Below are 17568 nucleotides of genomic sequence, written 5' to 3'. Positions count from 1 at the left end.
CCATCAAAAATATCAAATGAATAAATGTATCACTGTTAAGAGAAAAACAGAATACTAAGGTTAGTTATGATTTTTATAAAATATAATGTGTTATGATTCTTTATCTAATAGAGCACAGTAAAATAACTGTTTGGAAAGCTCAAAAATTGTAAGTTTTTCTGATTCTAAGTAGAATTTATATGTATTTGGAATATGCTAAAATTGCATTTTGGCTTGGTCAGCATACACAAGCCAGTCAGTAAACACAAGAGGAGAGCATCTAAATTGGTTGGGTGCTAGAGGTGAGTTTTAAGATTCATCCGTTATACACAGGATATTCTTTCATTGCTGGGAAATGACATTAGCATATGAATAAAGGCATAATTCTGCATAATATTTGCTGTATCAAAGTCTTTCTCACTATCCTACCCTGAAATTGAAGATGTGCATGTCTAGTTCCCTGTTAGACTTTAAGCTTCTAACAGTTGAAATGAGGCCTTAAGAATTTGGGATCAGACAGAACGGGGTTCACATTTCATCTCTATTTCTTCCTAACTTGGAATATTTACTTGAACTCTGAGCTTCAATTTATAAAACAGAGATTGCAATTGAACCTAAGTCAGGGTTACTGGGAGGATTAAATGATAAAATGTATATATTGATATAGATACAGCCTGACACACATTTAATATTCAATAAAAGTAACCATTATTGTTGTTTTCACATTAACTACAGGTTGATTTCCTTGCCTTGCTCCATAATTAGATGAAAAAGTTGAAGGCAGAGGTCACATCCCAGGCCCTTTCTTTATCTCATTCTATGTTTTCTCCATTAAGCTAATTTTTCTTAGGATGATCTTTGTAAAACACTGAAATTCTTCAGCCAATTCATTAAGGAGAACTCCTTTTTTCTACTAGATTCTGAACAATGTGAGACATAAATAATGAAATCAAAGGCCAAAGCGTCATCTATTTTATGAAAAGTAGAAAAATGTACTTGATGGAAAAGACAAACATGCCTACTAAAACAACTCCACAATCGGAAAAAATTATTTGACCAATTTCAGGCACCACTGGACTGGGGCAGCAGCAGCCCTGACCAATCAGAGCAGAGGACAAGCACAGCCCATGCCCCCTCAGGCAGGGCATCCCAGTGCCAGGAAAGATGGCGGCATGGACTTCCAGTTTGGGGCAAAATGTGAGGCCAGATGTAGATCCTTCAGAAGACCACTGAACTTGAGTGTTCAGCGGAACGTTGAGTGTTGATTCTCAATGAAGAGCACAATTGGAAGTGAGAAGTATACCTGTCAGAGAGAGTCTCAGTGTGCCTTTCACAACCCAGGAACCAAAGACGAAATAAGCAGTATTTAGCCATGAAATACCGCGATTACATGAAGGAATGGAAGGGAAAAGCTTCCTAATAAGTCTCCAATAAGCCCTCAAAGTGCTCTTTCAGAGAAGAGTGAGCACTTGGATAAGTGCCACACTCAGAGCGTACCAGTGCCAGATTATGATGGTCCTGTATAGGCAAACCTCTCCTGCCTTCTCCCGGATGCCAACATGAAGTTGGAGCAGAAGGGAAAAATCAGAAAGCACTGAGGAAACCAACATGATCTTTATTTCCCACTGCAGAATTTGCAGCCTGAAGAAGAGGCAAGCTGGAGGATAGAGGAAGCTTTAGAGTAAATGAAATGTTGAAACTTTAATATAAAATTAGAAATATTTTTTTCCTTTTTTTATTGTAAACAAATGGGATACATGTTGTTTCTCTGTACATGGAGTCAAGGCATACCATTTGTGTAATCGTAAATTTACATAGGGTAATGTTGTTTGATTCATTTTGTTATTTTTTCCCTTCCTCCCACCACTCCCACCCCTCTTTTCCTTCTATAGAGTTCTTCTTTCCTCCATTCTTGCCCCCCTCCCTAACCCTAACTCTAACTCTAACACTTAACTCCTCCCACCCCCCATTATGTGTCATCATCCACTTATCAGCAAGATCATTTGTCCTTTGGTTTTTTGAGATTGGCTTATCTCACTTAGCATGATATTCTCCAATTTCATCCACTTGCCTGCAAATGCCATAATTTTATCATTCTTTATGGCTGAGTAATATTCCATTGTATATATATATACCACAGTTTCTTTATCCATTCATCAATTGAAGGACATCTAGGTTGGTTCCACACTCTGACTATGGTGAATTGAGCAGCTATGAACATTGATGTGGCTGTATCTCTGTAGTATGCTGATTTTAAGTCCTTTGGATATAAGCCAAGGAGTGAGATAGCTGGGTCAAATGGTGGTTCCATTCCAAATTTAGAAATATTTTTAATACTGGGAAAAAAAACTATTTGTTCTCACCAAAGAGTCACAGAGCATGTCTGAGACCTCATCCATGGATGAGGAGAAATGCTTCTAAGAGAAGACTGGAAGGGACAATTAGCTGCAGAAACTTTTTGCAGAAATTTTTTCATCAATGCTGTTTTCGTTGCTGTTATTTTTTAAATCAACAGATAAAAATTGTATTTATTGTGTAAAACATGATGTTCATCATGGAATGACTGATTCCAGCTAGTTCACATATACGTTATCTCACCTGGTTATCATTTTGGCAGTAAGAGCACTAACCATCCACTCTTAGCTTTTTTCAAGAATACAATATGTTGTTACTAACTATAGTAACCATGTTGTACAGTAAATTTGTTTTTTGAATTTATCTCTCTACTTGAAACTTCGTAGTGCTTGACCAAAATCTCCCCAACACTCACCACCACTGCCTCAGCTCCTGGAAACCACCATTCTATTCTCTGCTTCAAAGAGTCTGACTTTTTAGTTTTAATTTATTAGTGAGAACATGCGGTATTTTCTGTGCCCAGTTTATTTCATTTAATATAATGCCCTCCAGGTTCATCCATGCTGCCACAAATAACAGGAATTCCTTCTTTTTATGGCAAAATAGCATTTCATTTGTATATAAACCACATTTTCTTTATCTATACCTCCATTGATAGACACTTAGTTTCATTCCATATCTAGGCTATTGTGAATAATGCTGCACCACATGTATGAATATAGATGACTTTTTGACATACTGATTTCTTTTCCTTTTGGTATATGTCTAAAAGTAGTGGGACTGGTGGATTATTTGGCAGTTCTGTTTTTTAATTGTTTGAGACTCCTCCATAACTGGTTTGCATACTGACTGTATTAATTCATACTCCCACCAATAGTGTGAAAGGGTTTTCTTTTCTCCATATTCTTGTCAACATTTGTTATCTTTTGTCTTTTTTGATAATTATCTAACAGGTGTGAAATGATATCTCACTGTGGTTTTGATTTGCATTTTCCTGATGATTAATGATATTGAGCATTTTTCATATACCCATTAGTCATTTGAGAACTGTCTATTCAGGTTTATGTCCATTTCTTTTTTAATTGACACGTGTTTGTACATATTTACAAGGTAAAATGTGTTGTTGCGATTCATGTCTAAACTGGGTAATGAGTAAATCAAGGTGATTAACATATCCATCACTTTAAACTTTCATTGTTCCCTTATGATAAGTACATTCAAAATCCTCTGGGTATTTTGAGATACACAATAGACATTATGTTAAGTATAATAGGGGAGGCACAGCAAGACAAATACCATATGTTCTTACTCACGTGGAATCTAAACATGTTCAACTCATAGAAGTTGAGAGTAGAAGGATAGTTATCAGATACTGGGGAGGGTGTATGGGGAGAGGTTGGCCAATGGATACCACATTACAGTTAAGAGGAGTAATTTCTGGTGTTCTATGGCACAGCAGGGTGAATATAGTCACCCATAATGCTTTTGCACATTTTTAAAATTTATCTTTTAATTTTTTACAGACTACATTTTGATTCATTGTACACAAATGGGGTACATCATTTCATTTCTATGGTTGTACATGATGTAGATTCATACCATTTGTGTAAACATACATGTACATAGGGAAATGGTGTCTGTCTCATTCCACCATTTTTCATACCCCCTCCCTCTCATTTCATTCTACATATCTAAAGTTCCCCCATTCTTCTCTCACTCCCCACCCCCTTACCCCCATTACATATCATTCTCCACTTATCAGGGAAAACATTCGGCCTTTCACTTAGCATAATATTCTACAATTCCATCCATTTATTTGCAAATGCCATAATATTATTATTCTTTATGGCTGAATAATATTTCATTGTGTATATATGCCAGAGTTTCTTTATCCATTCATCTGTTGAAGGGCATCTAGGTTGGTTCCACAATCTAGCTACTGTGAACTGAGCTGCTTTTGCACAGTTTTAATCAGGTTATTTGTTTTGTTACTATTGAGTTGAGTTCCTTTACATGTTTTGGATATTAACCCCTTATCGGGTCTATGGTTTGCAAATACTTTCTCCCATTCTGTAGGTTGTCTCTTCATTCTAATGATTGTTTGGCTATGCAGAAGTTTTTAGTTTGATGCAATTACATATGTCTATTTTTGCTTTTGTTGCCTGGGATGACTGGGAGATCTAGAATTAACTTAAATGTTCATCAATGGATGAATGAGATATATAGATACAGATACATAGTACAAAAAGACACATATACATACAACATGCGCACACACACACACACACACACACTACACTGGAATACTGTTCAGTCATTTTGAAAAAAAAATGAGGAATCCCGTATTTTGTAAACAATATCAATGAACCTGGAGGATATTATGCTCAGTAAAATGAAAGGGACACAGAAAGACAAGTGCTGTATGATCTCACTTACATGTGGTATCTTAAGTTAAATTCACAGAAGTAGAAAGTAGGATGGTGGATACCAGAAGCTGGAGGAGAGGCAGGAAACAGGGAGAGGTTTTTCAAGGAGTACAGAGTTTTAGTTATAAAGGAAGAGTGAGTTCTGGAGATATCTTGTACAGAACTGACTATGGTTAATAATAATGTATTGTGTACTTGAAAAATGCAAAGAGAATAAACCTTAAATATTCTTACCATGTGAAAGTAATATAAGAATTATATTAGTAATATAAGTATATTATATAAGTAATATAAGAATGGATTTGTGAAATTAGCTTGATTTAATCATTGCACAGTGTATAAATATCAAAACATTATGTGTTTACTGTAAATATACATGACTTTTATTTGGGAATTAAACCTTACTCAATTGAAAATAAAATAAGCAACTGAGCAAAATTTAAAAAGAAAATATTCACTAAATATGACCCTTATTGTCAATTATAACCTTCTAATATGAAACCCAATAAGGAAACTTTGGTGAAAGTTCTCAAATATCAACTTCATATTTCTCATTGACCTGAAATAATAAACATAATTATCATTTTAAATATTTGCTGTATTTTGATAAATTTTTTAATAGACTTTAAATTAATTTCTTTAAGCTGCCTAAAGTGTGAGAAACACTGTCCTATGTAATTGCAAAAATCCCTCTGTCTTTAGATAGCTCGTATGATGATGGATCCCTGGTGTTTAGTAGAACTTATCGTGCAAAATCAATAGAGACTAGTACTTTCCTCTCTAGGGCCCAATTATCTAATAGATTCTTTGTAGAAATCAATGAGTAAAATGGTCAGAACTTGGAGGAAGTCAACAGAGCATTTTATCAACAAAGTACCACTATCTACAACATTCCATAGCAATCAAAGATCACCTACTCTGATTTTACAACATCCTGATTTTGAAAAACTTCTGATTTGAGTTTCAAAAGTCTAAGTGGATCAAGTTATCTTGTCAATCACCTAACCACCAGCTCTCTTGTGAGGAGGTGGATAAACAAGGGTCACTGGCACTCAAGCTACATGGACGACCTTGTCATTCCTTTTGTCCATTTATTTATCCCGGAAGACTGACATCACTTGGGATGTAGAAGTGGCTGATTCTCTAACAGGGCTATTATAAAATAGCAATCATGTAAAAATGCTTATGACATAATGAAAAATATGTAAGCTCTCATTCTAGATCTCATTATGACAAATAAATTATTTCAATGGAATGAAACAAACTAAGACTTGCTGTGCAACACACTTCATAGAGCAATTTAATCAAGCTTATTTGTTCTCAGATGAATAATGCATTGTCACATGGCAAATAACCAAAAAAAGGACTTGTGACCAGCTCAAGCAGGTATTAACAAAAATTCCTGTATACTAAAGTACCTTGATCTCAATGCCTACTTGATGGCTTAGAAGTTTCATATTTTGTGATGCATATCACATTTCATGTTTCAAAAAAATGCTTGATACACATTCTAGAGTCTCTAAGGGTGTAATGCACTTCATTGCTGATATTGATGATTTAAAACTCTCTTCTGTGTCAGAGGTTTGTTATTAATCCTTTTGAAGGACGAGTTTTTTATTTCATCGAATTTCTCTATTGTTCTATTTTCAGTGTCATTGATTTCAGTTATTATCTTTATTATTTCCTTATCTGCTTGCTCTGTGTTTATTTTGCTCCACTGCTTATAGATTTTTTTTTTCTGGGATTTTCAATTGCTGAGTTGAGACATGTACTTTTTCCTTTACTTTTCTTTCTTTTCTCTCTTTGCTCTTTTAACCCAGTGATAAGAATTGAACCCAGGGCTACATGCATTCTAAACACATATTCTACCATTAGGTTATACCTTGAGCTCTACATTTTCTTTTTTCTAATGGGTACACTTAGTGCTATAAATTTCCCTCTTGGAATTGTTTAAACTATACCCTCAAATTTGTATTGAGATAAAGTATGCATACTTGGGTCTGCCTTTTTCTTATATGGCTGTATATTTATCTATTTAAGTACCTGTTTTCAATTATTTGGGGCATGTACCCAGAAATGGAATTGTTGGATCATACAGTATTTCTATGTTTACTTATTTAAGAAATAGCCATGATGCTTTCCACAGTAACTGCATCATTTTACCTTTTCACCAGCAAAGAACAAGGGTTCCAATTTCTTCACATCTTCTCTAACTCTTATTAACTTCTGTTTATTTGACATTAGCTGTCCTTAACGGGTACAAAGTAGTCTCTCATTCTGGTTTTGATTTCACTTACCTAATGATTAATGAAGTTGAACATATTTTTAAGTACTTGTTGATCACCTATGTACCTTCTTTGGAGAAATGTCTACTCAAGTCATTTGCCCTTGTAAAAAAAAATCTTATTATTGAATTTGTCCCATGTTTTGTTTTTCTTCTCTCTTACGTAATTTTTCATGCACCTCGAGATTTCCTTTTCCATCCATGGATTATTTGGAAATATTAGAAATATATTATTTCATTTCTAACTGTTTGATTTCCCCCTTTTAATAGATTTCAAATCTGTATTCATATGGTCAGTGAACACTCCATTTAATTTTAATTCTTTTAAATTTGGTGCACATTTGGGGGGCTAGGTTCTTACCTGAACTGGTATATGGTTCATGGGCACTTAAACTGATATTTAGACCTTATTGACTACAGTATTCTACAATTGTTGATTACATATTATTGAGATGTTTTGAGATTCATTTCTTCTGCCTCCTTCTTTACTTTCTGTCTACATGTTCTATCAAGAAATGATAGAAGGATGTTGAAATTTCCTTCTATAATTGTAGATTTGTTTATTTCTCCTTTTAATTATATTAGTTTCTTGACATATTTTGCAACTCTATTGTTTGATTTATTTAGGATTGCTAAATTTTCCTGGTGGATTAGCCTTTTCATCACCATGTAAAATTTCTGTCTTTGATAATTTTCCTTTGCTCTGAAGTCTATTAATATAATCATTTTTGTTTTCTTTTGAATAGTGCTTATATGATATGTCTTTTTCCATGCTTCTACTTTCAACTTGCCTGTATCATTATATTTGAAGTTTCTTGTAAACAGCATATAACTGAAAAATGCTATTTAATTCACTCTGTCAATCTCTGTTAATTGATGCATTTAGACCATTTGAATCTTCTGTAGTAAATGACAGGTTGCAACTTCAGTCTGCTGTTTTATTTATACTCTTTGTTGGGTGTTTCTCTTCTTTTTAAAGTTTTCTTTTGTCTTGCCCCTCTGGGGGATAGTTGAACAATTTTTCATAAATTCTATGTTGATTTGTTTGTAGTGTGTTTTATGTATCTCTTCATATATCAAGGTGATGATTGTTCTAGGTATTATATTACATATGCATAACTTTTCATAGTCTGTGTCATCATTTTACCAGCTCAAGTGACCCTTTACATCCCTTTACCTTCTGCCACTCATAATGATTTTAAGTGCTTCCTCTATATACATTCAGAAACATATTAGGTAAAAGTATAATATTTTCTTTCATTAACAAACATAATTTAGAAAGTGCAAGTGAAGAAAGTCTATTGTAATGACCCACATTTTTGCTTACCGTGGTCTCTTCCTTCCTGAAGCTCTGAAGTGTCTTTCTTTATCATCACTCTTCTGTGCAGGGAATTTTATTTAGTTCTTCTTTAGAGTATATCTGCTGTTGACAAAATCTCTTCATTTCCCCTCATAAGTCTTGATCCCTCTGCATTTCTGAAGGGTGTTTGCATTGGGTTTGGTACAGTGGGTTGACACTTTTCTTTGAACACTTTCTCCCTCACTGGTTTCAATTTTTTTTTCTTCAGTTTTCAGATTATTCATTATAATGCATTCAGTGTGAATTTGAGCAACATTCTGTTTGGGGTTCACTCCGTTTCTTGAATCAATAGATTTATGTGTTTTGCAGAATTTGGAAAGTTTTCATCCATTATTCTTTGATTACTTCTTTTAGCCCTGCCCTCTCGCCTTTCCTTCCAGAACTCAAATGTTAGATCTTTTGTTCTGGTCTCACAAGTTCTTTAGGCCCTGTTCAATTTTTTTTTCAGTCTAATTTCTCTCTGCTATTCAGTTCACCCACTTCACTTATTTTTTCCTTTTTCTCTACCATGTTACTGTTGAACACATTCTTTGAGTTTTTTATATTTCTGTTATCCTATTTCTTGGGGTTTAAGATCTTCATTAAAGGGAGGGCAGAATGGGGAAAACTTGATTAATGGCCACTAAGATGTAGCTAGATAGGAATAAGAAATACTGCTATGCAATCACACAGTAAGGTGGCTAGAGAGAGCAGTTCTATATTGTATATTTCAGAAAACTAGAACAAAGGATCTTGAATGCTTGCATCATAAAGAAGTGGTGTTTGAAAAGATCAATAAATACAATCTGGTTATACAATATATACAGGTATCTAAACCTCAGATATATTCTGTATAATTCCACTTATTTTAAGTACTAAAAGACGTAAATCTCATCTACAGCCTTAGAAGCTAGGATACTGGTCACCCTGGGAAGGGTAAGTGCCTGGAGAAAGATAATAAGGGATTCTGGCCTGGTAATTTTTTTTTTTTCTTGTCTTTTGTTCTGGTTATTTAGTGCATTGAATGTGCCTTTTCTGTATGGAAATGATATGTTAATAAGGCAAGTTTCCTTATTATTAAAAAACAAAAACTCACATGGTACCCCACTAAAATGGACAATCTTTGTGTTTTATGTGTGATTAAAATAAATTAATAAATTTAAGGAGCTGGGGAGATAGCTCAGTTCATAGAGTGCTTGCCTCTCAAGCACAAAGCCCTGGGTTCAATCCCCAGCATAGCAAAAATAAATAAATAAATAAATAAATTCAATTTAAAAAAATAAATTAAATCTTCATTTGGTCTTTTTCATATCTCTTATTTCAATTTTAGTCACAAAACTTTTACATGTTATTTTTAGTTGACAAATAATTATATACATTTGTGGGGTAAAATATGTTTTTATTTATATACAGATTGTAGAAGTAAATCAAGTTGATTAACATATCATTGTTTCACCTAATTATTATTTTTTGTAGTAAGAACATTTTAAATCTACTTACAGCAGTTTTGACATGTATCTCTTATTTGCTGAAATTTTCTGTTTCTTCAATGGGTTTCTATTATTTCATTTGATTATACATGTTCCTAATTTATTTAACTTACTTTTCTATTATTTTTAGTATTTTCAAATTTAGGGTGGTTTCAATTTTTCTAATGATAGCTCCAAATCACTCAGTGTCAAGGCATTTTTCTTGGTTCACTTTGCTTCCTTTACTATAGTAGTAGGCGGGGCTAACGCAGGTGTCATTGGTACCCACATGCCAGCATCTATTGATTTTTCTCATTTCCTCACAGTTATGCTGAAGTTTCAGCTTTCTCAGTAATATTTAGAGTATGTCTATATATATGTAATATGAAACTATTTCATATATTTTGTGGAATGAATTCTAGGAGGCTATTTATTGCTGACTTCATCATCTCAGCTAACTGAAAAATAAACTTATTTATTAATTAACCAAAGACTGTTTAATTTTTATTTTCTCAAACACTTATATTCTTGCTTCCAAATTCCCTGGATGACCTGATATTTACTCACCTAGGAAATGCTTGCATCATTCAAACTCTAAGATAAATTTCACAAGTAATTTTTATTGTTGATTTTCCAGATTTGGCTCAGGTTTACTAATGAATAGGAATGTTGGCTAGGACATGACCAGATTCTACTGTCATCTATGACAATGGTAGAAGATACTCAATCAAATCGATAAAAGGATTTTGGTCACTTGTAGAAAGAAGTAGTCACAGAGTCTTTGCCTGGACATTTGAATCATTTCATTGCCTAATTTTCAAGTCATTAATGCTTAAACACCTACTCGATTGGAGACATTATTTGATTGAATCATCTAGTCTATTAATGCTCTCCTATTATTGTAATCTACATGCTAACAAATTTCCTTTATAGTAATAATAACTAGTTTGATAATACAAATAAATACATATAATTAAAATAAATAAACAGGAAATGTATAGGAACTCTACACAGGTAATATCAAAATTCATATTAATGTTTTAAAATATGTGAGTACCTGTATATGAAGAATTAATTTCATACAGGTCTCAAATCTTCCTTAAATAAGTTTTGGTTTCATCACAATTTCAGTATCCAAAATTGCATGTAAATACATTTGGAAACAGCTAAAATAATTTCAGGAAGAAAATCAGGCTTGAATGGGTTAAAGAACATTTTTGAGAGACAAGTTTTATTCTACAAAATAATTTACAATATTATAAATGCATAATCCTAAAAAATGGGCTGCCATCAGAAGAAGCAAAAGTCAGAGAAATGGAAGAGAAATAAATTGGAAAAGAATATATTAAATCAATTCAAAATAAAAATACAAAGAAAATAAATTACTATCAAGATTATAAGTATCAGTGTGATAGTCAGCTAGGGTGACATCACATAAAACTGGAGAACTGGTGGATTAACAAACAGAAATTTATTTTCTCACAGTTCTAGAGGCTGGGAGGTCCAAAACTGAGGTACTAACTAGGTTCCTGTTTTCTTCCTGGCTTGCAGTTGGCCTTCCTGGCTTGCAGATGGCCTTCTTCTCCTACGTGATAGAGATAAAGAACTCTGGTGTCCTTAACTCTTCTCTTGAAAACACCAGTCCTATCAAATTAAGATCCTATCCTTAGAACCTCATTTAACCTTAATTACCTCTTTATAAACTCTGTCTCCAAAGTAGTTGCATTAGTGACTAGAGCTGTAACATATAAATTGGAATGGTGGACATAATTCAGTCTATCACAACTAGATTGCATATAGACACATAGAATTGACCAAGAGAAAGAGTTGGCTTTTATAAAGATGAAGATTATTTTAATTTCAGTAGGTCAAAAAATAAATTTGAGACAAAAGTATATCTGTAGCCTATCCCAGCCACTTGGGAGACTAAAGCAGGATATTAACTTTGAGGTCAGCCTCAGCAACTTGCAGGGTCCTATCTCAAAATAAAAAATAATAAAAAAGGGTTGGGGATGTAGCTCAGTGGTAGAGTCAACTGAGTTCAAACCCCATTACAGGAAAAACAAAAAGTTTGTGTGTGTGTGTGTGTGTGTGTATTTGTGTCTTTTTCCATTAAATAAAGTACATACTCTCCCACAATCCTCAGCATTATTTACCTCAATATTATTCTTGCCTCTCTTTGCAGATACATTTTTGAAGGTAACTGAAAAAGCATATGAAGAAATATACTATCCATCATCCCCTTCTGCTGTCTACCATATTGTCTGTTTTAGAATGAATGGAGAAGGAGAAGTGCAGATGAAGGATGGGGCAGGGTGACATATGGCCCTGCCTCTAGCTACGAAGAAGTCATATCTCCAGGAAAGGGCTGGAGTTATGCAGGCTGTTTTTCTCCAAGTCTCCAAGCTAAGTTGGGAGGGATAAAATTATATTTTAGAAGGATTTCTAATTCTCCTTGATCTTCTTTCCCCCCACCCACACAGGATTCAATACATAGTCAGTACATTGTATTTCTCAATCCAGTTTTATCTGCTTCTGGTGGATCATGGAAACTCCTCTGGGCCTCTTTCCAATGGTTGACATACACCCTTAGTTCTCAGAACAATTTTTAGATGCTATCTTTAACTGCCTTTATAGTATTATATTGGAACAGGTACTGATAACTTCAGAATACAAACTGCTATTTAACTTCTGTTTAGAAATCTTATTAAAATTCCTTAAAAAAAAGAAAATTCTCTTATGGCATGACCTTGCCTATTCATTATTCCTCTCCTAAGTCAGACCAACACTAGCCTCTTAATTTACATTGCTGTATTGTTCATTTTTTATCTGTATCATCATGTCAGTCATTGTGCAATGGTCCCCATGCTATTAAGTTCAAAGAGCAGAACAAAAGAATGACCTCAGAGCCATTTCTTATTTTTCTCACACTTATAGTCTTGCCCAATAGCCTTTCAGGACTATACGCCCTTGACACACTTTGATATCAAAGTAAATTTTAATGAGCAATTAATCATTTCTGCTCAACTCCCCATTTTCCCTGCACATTAATTTTGTGTCAAGAATTTGTCTATAACATATCCACTTAAAACTTCATCTCACTATTTCATTATGCTTAGCCTTGGCCCAAATCTAAAGCTATACCTTAACCAAGTAGTTGAGATATACATTTTTAAAGAAAAATAAAAAGCACGTGACAAACAAAAGTTTCATTTAAGTGCTTGACTTGACATCATGCTACCAATAAACTCTCCCTTCTAAGTGGTTTGATTTTGTCTTTTAAACTAAATTTAACAAAGCAGACACTTTGGCTAGCACTGTAGTACAACAGCAAAAAAATTTTAAAAATGCACTAGAATCAGACAAATGTGAGTTGTAATCTCATCTTTGTCACTTCACTTCAACATCTATTATCTCCAAACTTCAGCTTCCCCATGTCACATGGAACAGTTGTAAGAATAAGCTTACTTATATGTACCAGGCACTTAACATGGTGCTGCTTCTTTTTCTTTCATCTCAGGGCATATTTTATATCGTATACTTTGGGAAGGTGATTATTAGGGTATCAGCCCTGTATCTAATTATAAAAAATTACATATAATTTTTAATCTTTATATAAATTTGATGAGACTGGGTATAAGACTTGCTGAAACTGAGTTACTAGATGAGGAGGAAGATGAAATAATGATCTGAAAGAAATTTGAGGTGTGGGATGCTCATGTAGCCATATGCAGTGGTGCTCATGTAGCAGGTATAGTGAAGGTTAAGGTTAGCGCCAAAGTTGTTATCTAAGGGTGTCCTGTTCAGTCAATAGATTGATAAATCTTAGCCTTTTTTGTGCAATTTCTATGTGCCAGTCACAGTTCTAAGTACAGTAACTGTTTAGGTAGCATCATTAAATAAATTCTAGCACTCAATTACATACTTCCTACTGATAAGACCCTTCCAATATGGAAGCTAACTAGTGAATTGACTCAAATAGGTGCAATTCAGTACCATTAGAAGAATTCTAACAAGATAGAGCAGGATCTTATAGGTATTGTTATTGTGCAAAGCCCAGTTGTGCTAGGGCAGTGGGGAGAGGTTCCTAAGAAATCGAAGAAAACATCTGGAGATGGCATAAAAGACATAAGGCCTACTGAAAACTACTAATGGGAAGGTCCAATGGTGACGAGTTAGACAGAGCACCTCTGTCCCTGAAGGTGCTTCACCATAAAGTAGTAACTTCACCCCTCATGGCTTTTTGTTCAGAAATAACCAGCTAGATGAGTTGGTCCCTCACCAGTTACCACAGGGAGGGGGTCTTATAGGTTACTCTACACAAGCAATGATATCATTGGCTTACTTGTTCCTTTGTATGACCAGCATTTTAAGGAAATACATCCATGCAGGAAGGCAGTTTTATAAGCAGTTTCTACATTAGTCTGCCCCATTTCCCAGTGCATGAGAGAGAGGGCCAGTGTTCATCAAGATAATACTTACCTGGACATTACAGTTTAGGAATGGAAAGGGGCATTTCAGGGCCATAGTGTTTTACTGTCCTCTTTTTTTTTTCAGGGATAATGTAGATGAGATCTAGTTTCTACAGATAAAAGGAAAATCAGGTTTGAGAAAGAAGGAGGTAACAAATGTAGATTCACTAAAAAATGTAGATACTAACTCCATGACAGCTTATTTAATGCCAATCTCCTAGTTGAAGAATTATCAATATAAAGTCCTCATCAATTAATAAGCAGTTGTAATAAATCAACGTTTTCCCTGCTCAATATCAATAACTATAGAGGAGTAATCAGCAAATGAGGTCAGTCTCACCCCAATGAGTAGATGGAGAAATAGAGAGCCATAGGCACAGGCAATAAAATATGATTAAGGCATATGTGAAATTCAGTCTATCACATTTTGACTAGGGGTTAGACAAACAATCCTTACAGGATAGTCCTTGTTTTCTCTATATTTCATACTTATGGGGCAGACAACATAATCACATTAGTGGAGTATGGTGATAATTCTTTAAATCAGTCTTAATACTGTCACAGTGCCCAACAGTTACAACCTGCCTCAGAAATGCTTGAGGGTGCTTTCTGAGCCTGAAAGGCCTGGAGCCCTTCCTCAGAGTATCTGTATGCAAGTTTCTTGGGGTGGGCCTGGGAATGCCAATGTTTGGGAAGTATTTCATCTGATCTACTTACATACTGTAGTTGAAGAACCACTGATCACTCACCTCTATGCATCAAACTGTTTTAATTTTCACTGATCCTTTCCAGACCCTGCCCCCAAAATATATGTTTTAATAATGCTTTAAGTGGAGTATAGACATACATTTATACTCTACTAAAATGAGTCATAAAAATGTTCCTGTTGATGCACTCCTTTAATAGTCATTGTAATGGCTACATATTATTTTATTGTGATATAGAGCATATTATGTTACTCAATTAATCATTTGCAATTCTTTTGTCCCAAATATTTCTTCTGTGTGTGCTTTTGGATTAAGTATGATAAGGTCCAAGAAAATAGGCTTACTGGGTCAATTCTGTGGCCCCAATTTTTAAACAACCAGAATGAAATATAAATATAACATCCATAAAAGTCCACAGTTTCCACTTCACATAACAAAAAATGAAGCATAAAATCTAAAGCATTTTTAGTTTGAAAGATATTTGAACAGAAGTAGAGACAGTAGGCGTCGGGCTGGGGGGGACATAGGACAGGCATAACTTGAACACTACATCATAAAAGAGGTTTTGCAGCCATCTATGGAGAGAGAGAGAGCAGAATTGCTTTCTAGATGTAAATGAAGTATAAATGAATTCTCAGAGTTGGCAACAATTTCCTAGAAGTCAATTATAATAGCATTCCTTATTCTGCCAAGAGATTATGTCCCATATTTTTATAAACTATTAAAAGAAATCTGATTCCTGCATGATTCTAACCAGTATTCTGGCTTCTGGTCTTAACCATGCCAATCCACAGCCTGTCTGTAGCCAGGGTTGTCATCTCTTTTAGTTATGTGATCAGCACTGAGCATCATTATGCTTGCCTCTAGATAAAACCTTGGCACTTATTTAGGGCCTGCTACATAGAAGGCTTTGTGCTAGATCCTTTCTCCCATATGCCTGCTTCTGTGGTTTTACCAAAGTACTCTAAAGACTCTTCATTCACCCTTAATAAATAAGGAATCACAATCCTTCTCAACAATTGTACTGCAAATTCTTTCTTCTTGTCATTTGTATTTTTAAAGCTGATTAAATTCTTGGTGTTGAGAAGTTTTCAAATATTTGTAGTAAAATTGTACTATTTTCCTCATGTAATTTCTTCCTTTACTATTTTTAAGACTAGAAAGACATTCCCCAAATGCAGATGAGAAAAACATTTTATTTTATTCTATTATATTTGGATCTCAGTTTTTTTCCTCACTGCTTCCATCTTATCTAGAACTTTCGTGGGTGCATAATATGAGAAAGAGATCTAAAATGTTTCCAAAATTTTAATAAATGTTCCAGCACATATTTTTTTGGATTTTCTCTTGAGATAAAAATTGCATACTTATGGGGCATTATGTGATAGTTCAACCTATGTATCCATTGTATAATGCTAAAACCAAAGTAATCATTTCTTTGTGGTAGAAACAATCAAAATCTTTCTTCTGGTCTTTTGAAATACACGGTAAATCCTGCTATCTGTAGTCACCTGACCATGTAACAGAACACCAGAACTAATTTCTCCTAAGTGTACAGCAGTACCTACTGCCAAACTTTCCCTATTCTTTTGCCACTTCTCAATTCCCCTAGTTTCTGAGAGCCTTACTTCACTCTCAGCATCTATGAAATGAACTATCTTAGATTGTGCAAGAGGGAGATCATGTGGCATTTATCTCTGTGCCTGACTTATTTCAGCTAACAAATGTCCTTCAGTTCCATCCACATTGTCATGAATGACAGGATTTCATCCCTCTTAACGGCTAAATGGTATTCCATTACCAATTCAATTTTTTAAAATTACTTATTTTTTTAAAATGTTTTACAGGCTGAATTTTGATTCATTGTACACAAATGGGGTACATCATTTCATTTCTATGGTTGTACTTGATATAGATTCATACCATTCGTGTAATCATACATGTACATAGGGTAATGATGTCTATCTCATTCCACCATTTTTTGTACCCCCACCACCTCTTCTCTCTCATTTCCTTCTACATAATCTAAAGTTCCTCCATTTTTCTCTTACCCCCCATTCCCCCACCCACATTATATGTCATCATCCACTTATCAGGAAAACATTCAGCCTTTGGTTTCGGGGGATTGACTTATTTCAGTGAACATGATATTCTCCAATTCCATCCATTTATCTGCAAATGCCATAATATTATTCTTCTTTATGGCTGAATAATATTTCATTGTGTATATATACCACAGAAAACTTGGAATGGGCCCAGTCAAAGTGGTCAAAGACCCAGTTATCCCACTCCTCGGTTTATACCCAGAGGACTTAAAATCAGCATACTACAGGAATGCAGCCACATCAATGTTTATAGCAGCTCAATTCACAATAGCTAGATTGTAGAACCAACCTAGATGCCCTTCAACAGATGATGGATAAAGAAACTGTGGTATACATACTAATACGATTCTTGCATATTCTATTTTTTCTTCATATTTTGCAGTGCCACTTCTACTCTGCTCTTCCAGTTCCATACAGTAAAGTCCAAGTTTG

Source organism: Sciurus carolinensis, chromosome 14 (genome assembly GCF_902686445.1).
Source record: "Sciurus carolinensis chromosome 14, mSciCar1.2, whole genome shotgun sequence".
In the NCBI taxonomy this organism is placed as follows: domain Eukaryota; kingdom Metazoa; phylum Chordata; class Mammalia; order Rodentia; family Sciuridae; genus Sciurus; species Sciurus carolinensis.
Note: the sequence above shows the minus strand (reverse complement) of the source record.